Source organism: Crocuta crocuta, unplaced genomic scaffold (genome assembly GCF_008692635.1).
Source record: "Crocuta crocuta isolate KB4526 unplaced genomic scaffold, BGI_CrCroc_1.0 scaffold657, whole genome shotgun sequence".
In the NCBI taxonomy this organism is placed as follows: domain Eukaryota; kingdom Metazoa; phylum Chordata; class Mammalia; order Carnivora; family Hyaenidae; genus Crocuta; species Crocuta crocuta.
The window spans coordinates 1,084,514-1,092,869 of NW_027529583.1; positions in this window are offsets into that span (position 1 = coordinate 1,084,514).

The window sequence follows — 8,356 nt, forward strand, 5'->3', positions numbered from 1 at the left end:
TTAGCTGACTTGGGCTTCTGGTTTTAGCACTTCCTCCAGCAACTGTCTAATTCTATTTTATCTTCTGTATAATTGTTAAATATTCATTTTTTCCCCTGTATCTGAAATTCGTGAGTCATACTCTTTCCTTCTGTATTTTCCATGATTGATTCTTATTTTCAGCCCGCAGTGTCTTTTCCTTTCTTGTTTTTCATTTCCCAAGAGCCTTCCTAGCACTCAAGTTTCCTCCACCCCTGAGGTCCCAACAATTTCCGCGGGTCCTTTAAGACCACGGCTAAAGGACTCCTCGGTGTTCGGGTGTTCGGGTGTTCGGGTGTTCGGGTGTTCGGGTGTTCGGGTGTTCGGTGCGGTGTTCGAGGTGGGCACAGTCCTCCCCCCTCCCTGGGCGCGGCTTCTCCCGTGCACTTGCGCATGCGCGCGCTCAGTCAGACACTGCCCACCGCGTGGTCAGTAGGCAGATGCTCCTCCTTCTGATGCATCGTCGGAGGCGGAGGGCCGCCGTATATCCTGACGCTGCGTCACGACGCCCACCGTCACTCACCTCGCTTCATTTCATCACGCAGGCGCACGGTGTCACCTCATCTCGTTGCAAGAGGCGGAAGAAGGGTGAGTACAATACACTAGCACATTTTGAGAGACAGAGCGTGACAGACGATAGTCACATAACTTACAGTACATTGTTGCAGTTGTTCGATTTTATCATTAGTTATTGTTGTTCATCTCTTATTGGGCCTCATTTATAAATTAAACTCTATTGTAGGTATGTATGTATGTAGGAAAATGATAGTATATACGGGGTTGGGCGCTGCCCAACGGTTTCAGGCACCCCTGGGGCATCTTGACACGTACCCCCCATGGATAAGGTGGGAGAGTCCTGTATTGTTTCTGCCTGATTTGATTCTGGACTCCAGAAAAAACATTTCTGTTAAGAAATGTGGAGATTTCCTGATCTTGCCTCATGGCTGGTTTTCTCCTGACAGAGTCCGGAGAGCTTCAAGTGCTCCGCCCTGGGGACCCGGTGCCCTTCACCTCCCCCATGGCTGCAGAGAGCAAGATTTTCCCAGAGCTCTCTCCGTCTCTGCCCTCCCTCAGTCCNTCTTGTGATTGGGAGATTATCCTGGATTATCTGGGTGGATCTAATGTAATCACAAGGGCCCTTGTATGAGGGGGCAGGAGAGTCGGAGTCAGAGGGGATGTGAGATCAGAAGCAGAAGTCGGAGTGATGTGAGGAAGAGACCACTAGCCAAGGATTTCAGGGAGCCTCTAGAAGCTGGAAAGGGAAGGAAATAGATTCTCCTCTAGAGCCTCCAGAAGGAAGACAGCCTTGTAGACCCATTTTAGGTTTCTGACCTCTAGGACTAAAAAATAAGGTATTTGTGTTGTTCTGAACCACTAAATGTATGATAATTTACTTCAGTTGCAAAAGACAGCTAAATATATTCACCTTGCAGAGCCTTCTAGTAGTGGCTTTATGTATCATGTCTAGAGGCTTTTTTTTTTTTTTTAATTATAATCAAAGCAGAGGGGGGCGCCTGGTGACTCAGTTGGTTTAGCGTCCGACTTAAGCTCCGGTCATGATCTCACGGTTCGTGGGTTGGAGCCTGGCGTCAGGCTCCGTGTTGACAGCTGACTCAGAGCCTGGAGCCTGTATTCAGATTCTGTGACTCCCTCTTTCTCTCTGACCCTCCACTGCTCACGCTGTCTCTATCTCTCTCTCAGAAATAAGTAAAACATTTAAAAAAAAATAAAAAACAAAAGAAAAAAAAAACCCAAAGAGAGNAATAGAAGCTAACTTCTGTGTCCTGTGGACCCCATCTGTTAATCTTTGAAAACTTCCCTGCTTTCTGATTTACCATGCTGTCTTGTCCCTTTCCTGCTTCAGACCCGGAACAGCCATTTCTCTGAGGAAAATGTTTAAATTAGTGAAAAAAGTATTAAAATGTGTTATTGAGTTCTTAAAACAATCATCACTGAAGCCCAGCGCTGTCCTGGTTCTCTTCGTACAACCACAGGGCAGTGTGGGGCTCCACCATCCGCATCGCTCAGCCACCTGCTTGGGGATACCTCCCTCCCTCTATTTACAGGCCAGCTGAGGGACTTCTGGGGTTTTTCCTTCAACGGCCACCGCCACCCCAGGTGGATGCCTACTCCGTGAGGCTCAGTGAAAGCTCATTTGTGCAGAAGTACCCAGGATGGGGCACAGGCTTTGTCCCTGTCCCAGCGTCCCTCTGACTCAGCACAACGCTTTGCCAACAGAAAAGACTAAATGCCCAGGTATCTGATCAAAGCTGACGGTTCACAACCACCTATTTGAAAATACAGTCTCCGAGTGGAGGCTGAGGATGAGTCCATTTAGGTAAACAAAAAGACGTTGAAAGAGCAAACCCCAGTTGACTGTCATGGTAGACACACAGTTCTTACAACACATCTCTCTGGCTGCAGACCTTGCCCGGTGAGGCATTATCAGGACCGTGTTGTGGGAAATGCAAGGAAGGTTGGCAACTGGCTTAGCGTTGGCGGGCAGCCTTTTTTACATTCTGTGGCCTGGGGTGCAGTGTTTGTCTTGGGGAAAGACTGCTCTTGTTTGGGAGAACATTTTGAGGGGCTTTTTGGTAGGCATATGAAGGAAGTTCAGAGTGACAGCCAGGACATATACACATTCCCTGAGAATATTCAGAAATATTCTGGAGATAGCTGGATCTCTGTTGCCGGAAAGGTGCTCAATTCTCCAGCTCCGGCATGCCCTCTATATAAAGGTGGAGAAAGAAAATGGTGACAGAGGAGTCACGGCAGCATCTATCCGAGTGCTGACGAAGAGAAATAGAATGTGAGCTACATATGTATTTTTACATTTTCTGTTACTCTTGTTAAAAAAGGTAAAAAGAAATAGGTGAAATAAAATTAGCACTGTATTTTATTTAACCCAATGTATCCAAACGATGATTTCAACATTTAATGAACATAAAATATTATTAATAAAACATTTTACATTTTTCTGATATTAAATCTTTGAAATCCAGTCTGTGTGTTACATTTAAAGCACATCTCAACCCAGACTAGCCCCATTTAAAGTACTAAGTAGCCTCGTGTGGTTAGTACCATAGTGGACAGCGCCGTTCTAACTCTTTATACTCTGTGATTATTAAAGTAATTTCACAGCCTTTAAAAAACAAACAAACACAAACAGAACTTGCTGTAAGAGCCTGCTTATCTCAGTGACTACATTTACCTTTACCATAAAAACAAAACGAAAAATCTGTTATAGTAAACACAGTCTCTTTATTTCAGAAAACAGTCTTTACAAAAGGCTCATGAATTGCTTATGACCATGGGTGACTTCTGAATGGGTGGACAGAATTAAGCCCATAGAGAGATGAAAAATAGATTGATGTAATCACAAGTGAATTGAAAAATAAAAATATTACAGCCATGTCAGTATAATGGTTACTTAGGTGATAAGTCTCTGTAGGAGCTACTTAAAAATGCACCTCCTACTTAATTCATTTTCAGAAGTCTTCTGAGAAAATGCCATGTTGTAAGAAAGGAGGTATTAATTTATTGGAATGAAAGCAAAAAGTACTTTTTTCTTTCATTAGAATGGCTGTATGACTCACCAACCTTTTTGTCTCTGCTGTTTATATAACTCAGGCATCTCAGCCACATTAACCTGGAGTTTGAATAGGTCGGGGCAACAGCCACAAAATTCATACAACTTGTATAATTCAAATCCTATGTAATTCAAGTGAATATTCTAATAGGAACGTTATTCTGTTTTTAAGTTTATTTTTATTTTTGAGAGAGAGATCAAGCATGAGCAGGGGAATGGCAGATGGAGGGGGGAGAGAATCCCAAGCAGGCTCCGCACTGTCAGTACAGAGTCCGATGCAGGGACTGGTCTCATGAACTGTGGGATCATGACCTGAGCTGAAATCAAGAGTTGGATGCTCAACCGATTGAGCCACTCAGGTGCGCCAGTCGCTACTGATTCTTTAAAATTTTTTTAAATGTTTATTTTTGAGAGAGAGACAGAGAGAGAGAGAGAGAGAGAGAGAATGAATCTCAAGCAGGCCCCACACTGTCAGCGCAGAGCCCGACTCGGGGCTTGAACTCACCAACTGTGAGATCATGACCTGAGCCAAAACAAAGAGTTGGACGCTTAACGGACTGCGTCACCCAGGCGCCCCATTATTTCCGTTTAATAGCTAACGTGGCTGTGCCATGTGAAAATAGGATCAACTCAGTATGAAATTCACTTGGTCATGCAGCTTTGGAATTATGAGATTCTTGAATTAAAATCATGGATGAATTATTCACATTTCACATATAAAGTTAGACTTCATTAATCTTTTCACACTGTAATGTTACAAATCTGCTTAATACAAATTGACAGAAAATGAGAACACACTTATAGTCCCAGGCCCTGCCTTCACCTCCAGCACTCTGGAAGAACTCAAGTCTCTCAAATCCCTTGAGATAGTCTTGACAAGCTCAAAGAAGTATCTCATGAAGACTCCAGAAACTAATTCCCTTGACTTCCGTGTGGCACCAGGGTATTTATTTGTTTGTTTGTTTGTTTGTAGTAATCTCTGCACCTGACATGGGGCTCGACCTCGTGACCCTGAGATCAAGAATCACATGCTCTACTCAGCCAACCAGGTACCCCATGTGGCATCCATGTTTATCTCCTCCTCTACTCTTTACCTTTATAGAAGAGTCTCTTTACATTGCTCTTGCCCAAGGTGGCAGCTGGTTCTCTATTGGTGGTGTCCAGAGGTGAGGCCAAAGCTGATGTTTGTCCTGAAGCGGCACAAGTCCCATGCTGAGGGCACTGATGTTTGCTTGGAAGGCACAGTTCTTATGGGTTTTGCTTGCTTTTTTTGCTTCAGGACCCTGGTTCTAGGACTGTATCATCAATCCGGACAATCTGAAGACCAATCTCTTCCTTTGACCTTGTCAACTGTTATGGTGCCGATATTATTCCTTAGGATTCTCTTAGGTTAGAATGAGTTTCTTTGAAAAGTACATTTCTATAAATGATCAGAGATTTTCTATTCCACCATCCAAACCCCTAAGGAAACCTGATTTCTGTGGTGAACCAAATTTACATTCAAGCTGAGTGCCCTGCTATACTTAAGGAGGATATTCTAAATTACATTTTCCCCTCTATTTTGTCTTCTGTAATATAGTGGTAAGTTACCCAATGGATAGCATCAATTTTAATTTAATAATCAGTTCCTTGAAGAAGGTCTGGCACAGAATAGGTATTCAGTGAATATTCATTGAGTGAATGAGAGTTTTTAGTTGCAAGGAAATCTTTATTTTGAGAACAAGGCTGAGTCTTTTTTCCTGGATTCCTAATCAAGGTCAAATATCAATCTTTGTTCCTTTTGGCATTTGTGTCAGATGTCTAAACAGGGACAAGGAGAAGCCAACATAGCAGAATAGTTAGAGTCAGGCAGACCTAAAGCTGCACAGTGATTGAAGAAGTTAATCTTTCTAATTCTTCTTACCGCGTAAAGGGAATAATATGGAAGGATAGTATTGTGTGAGTTTTAAATGAAGCAACATGTCTTTTAGCATTATACCTGTCACATAATATTTGCCAACTGGATGGTAGCTATTAAAAATATTATTGAGGGGCGCCTGGGTGGCTCAGTCGGTTAAGCGTCCGACTTTGGCTCAGGTCATGATCTCACGGTTCGTGGATTCGAGCCCCGCGTCGGGTTCTGTGCAGGCAGCTTAGAGCCTGGAGCCTGTTTCAGATTCTGTGTCTCCTTCTCTTTCTGCCCCTCCCCCGCTCATGCTCTGTCTCTCTCTGTTTCAAAAAGAAATAAAAACTATAAAAATTTTTTAAAAATATTATTGATTGTTTTAGAGAAGGAAAAAGAATCCCAAGAGTTTTAACATCATTTGAGTCTGTCACTGTTGTTTCTGAAACCATGAAACTTCAAACCTTATGCAAAGGCAGTAAAAACGTTCCCCAAATTCAGTGCCCTTTGTATATTTGGATAGGAATAATATTGTAGCAAAATAGTTTGTAGCTTCATTGTATAAGAGGGGTTGGTGTTTTCGTTGAGTCATCAATGTTTCTGCTTATGTTATCATTATGTATCTGCCTTCCTGGGGGCAGAAGCTATTTCGTTTTCTTGAGCTCTATACAGAAGAGTATGTGTGCATACAGTGCCAGGAACTTAATGATGTCAACAAAGAACTCCATTTCTGAGATCCTGTTTTGCCTATTAATTGTAGATGACGAACAAATAGAAGTCACTGCAAAATTATTGTTCAGAAGAAACAATAGTTTGGGAGTTGTACTGTGCTGGGAGCAGCACTGGCCTCGCTGGACAACAGTCACAGTAAGGAAATGGCAGTGTTTGCACAGCTCCTGCCATGAGAAACGAAAACTGGTATCTCCTTCTGCTACTGCTGGCTCATGTTGGATATAAGCCTGCTGGTATTGACCAGGCCTCACAATATTCCGTATCAGACCGATATTCCCCACACAGATTCCTCATAAGGTAAAGCATATTCCTACCTTTACAANAGTGCACACATGCAAACGGGGAAGGGGCAAAGAGAGAGGGAGAGAGAGAATCCCAAGCACTGCACTGTGCAGAGCCTGATGCGGGGCTTGAACACACAAACCTTGAGATCATGACCTGAGCTGAAATGAAGAGTCAGAGGCTCAACCAACTGAGCCACCCAGGTGCCCCCCAAAAGCTACATTTTTAAGTACATTATAAGTAGCGTTAAAATAATCAGAAGAACTGATGTTATTGTACCAGATTAATGAGGTGGTTCAATAAATTTTCCAGATTGCCAGTCTCTAATAGAACTGACTGTGCAACCCAGTCCCTACTCTTGACTTTCCCTTACATGCACAGCTGGGTTTTTTTTTATTTTTATTAATGTTTTATTTATTTCTAGGAGAGAGAGAGAGACAGCGTGAGCAGGGGAGGGGCAGAGAGAGAGGGAGTCACAGACTGAAACAGGCTCCAGGCTCTGAGCTGGCAGTCAGCACAGAGCCCGACACGGGGCTCGAACCCATGAACCGCGAGATCATGACCTAAGTGAAAGTCGGACGCTTAACCGACTAAGCCACCCAGGCGCCCTGATGCACAGCTGTTTTGAAGGTAGAGAAATATTGTTTGGACCAAACCCAGTGTGAATAAATTTTGTTTTATTCTTCAGACAAATATTACAATCGAATAAAGGGTAGGAATAGCATGGAATAGAAAGCACAAAATAACAGGTTGGAAATAAACTCAAATAATGGTGTTTCTGCCATAATATACCACATGCTCTTGAAATATCTTACCTTCTGTGAAAGCAGACATTAGAAATTAGATAGTTTAGGGGAAAAATAAAGTAAAGAAAGATTATAGTATTTAGCCATGGACTACAACAGCCTATAATACCCCACCAGGGAACATTATGGAGAGATGTGAAAGGATCATATAAACATATAATTGCCAAAATCAGTGTGGCACACTATCTTTAATAAAAAAACTAGCTTGGTCTTAATCAAATATCTGATGGTTTATTGTTCATGCCATTTTACTTACTTCTATTAATATATATAATGACAGCATGATATATATTCACGGCATTGCAGCCAATGTGGCGTGCGCGGGGTGGAGGGAGGAATAAGAGAACTCAGAGGACCAAATTACCCATGCGTCNGGATGCATCTCCAAGTTCATCTTATTTGAAATGCAAGCATAGGGAAGAAGTTCAGGGAGACTGGAAGCAATTTCAGATGTTTCTGTGATATCGTTCATTTCAGGAAGTTCATGTGCACTTTTCATGTTGAAATAAGGGAATGAGGATGCGTGTTTGCTTGAGGAAAGCATACAGAATGGTGTTAAATTTAATAAAAAGAAACATTTTGGAGAAAATACAAAAGTGTGCATGGTTTCCATCTGAGGTGGTGTTCAAAAAAAACCTTTTTGGTACGTTGCCGTTTTATTAGGTGGCTGTGAAGGGCATCTCCAAGGGAGTACCAGCCTGTGATGATGGGCCACGGCCTCAGGGACCAGATGGGCACTGGGCATTTGTGCACTTGGGTGGCAGTACTGCCCAATGGAGTAGCATCTTCCCAGCTGAGGACTGGACCTTCTCTGGCTGGGAGGACACATAAAGATGGACACTGGTACATGGGGGTTGTGGTGGGCCGGCTGGAAGGTCACTGGGTACCGAGTGTCTGGGCAACACCCACGTAGGGTTCTCCAGACCTGGGCTGCTTCAGTCAGTGTGAGCGGAAGGACTCAATGGGCTTAGGGTAGCAGTTATTTACCAATTGGCATGGGAACATTTCTGAATTGAACAACCTGGTTTCAAGATCTTTGTAGAAAAA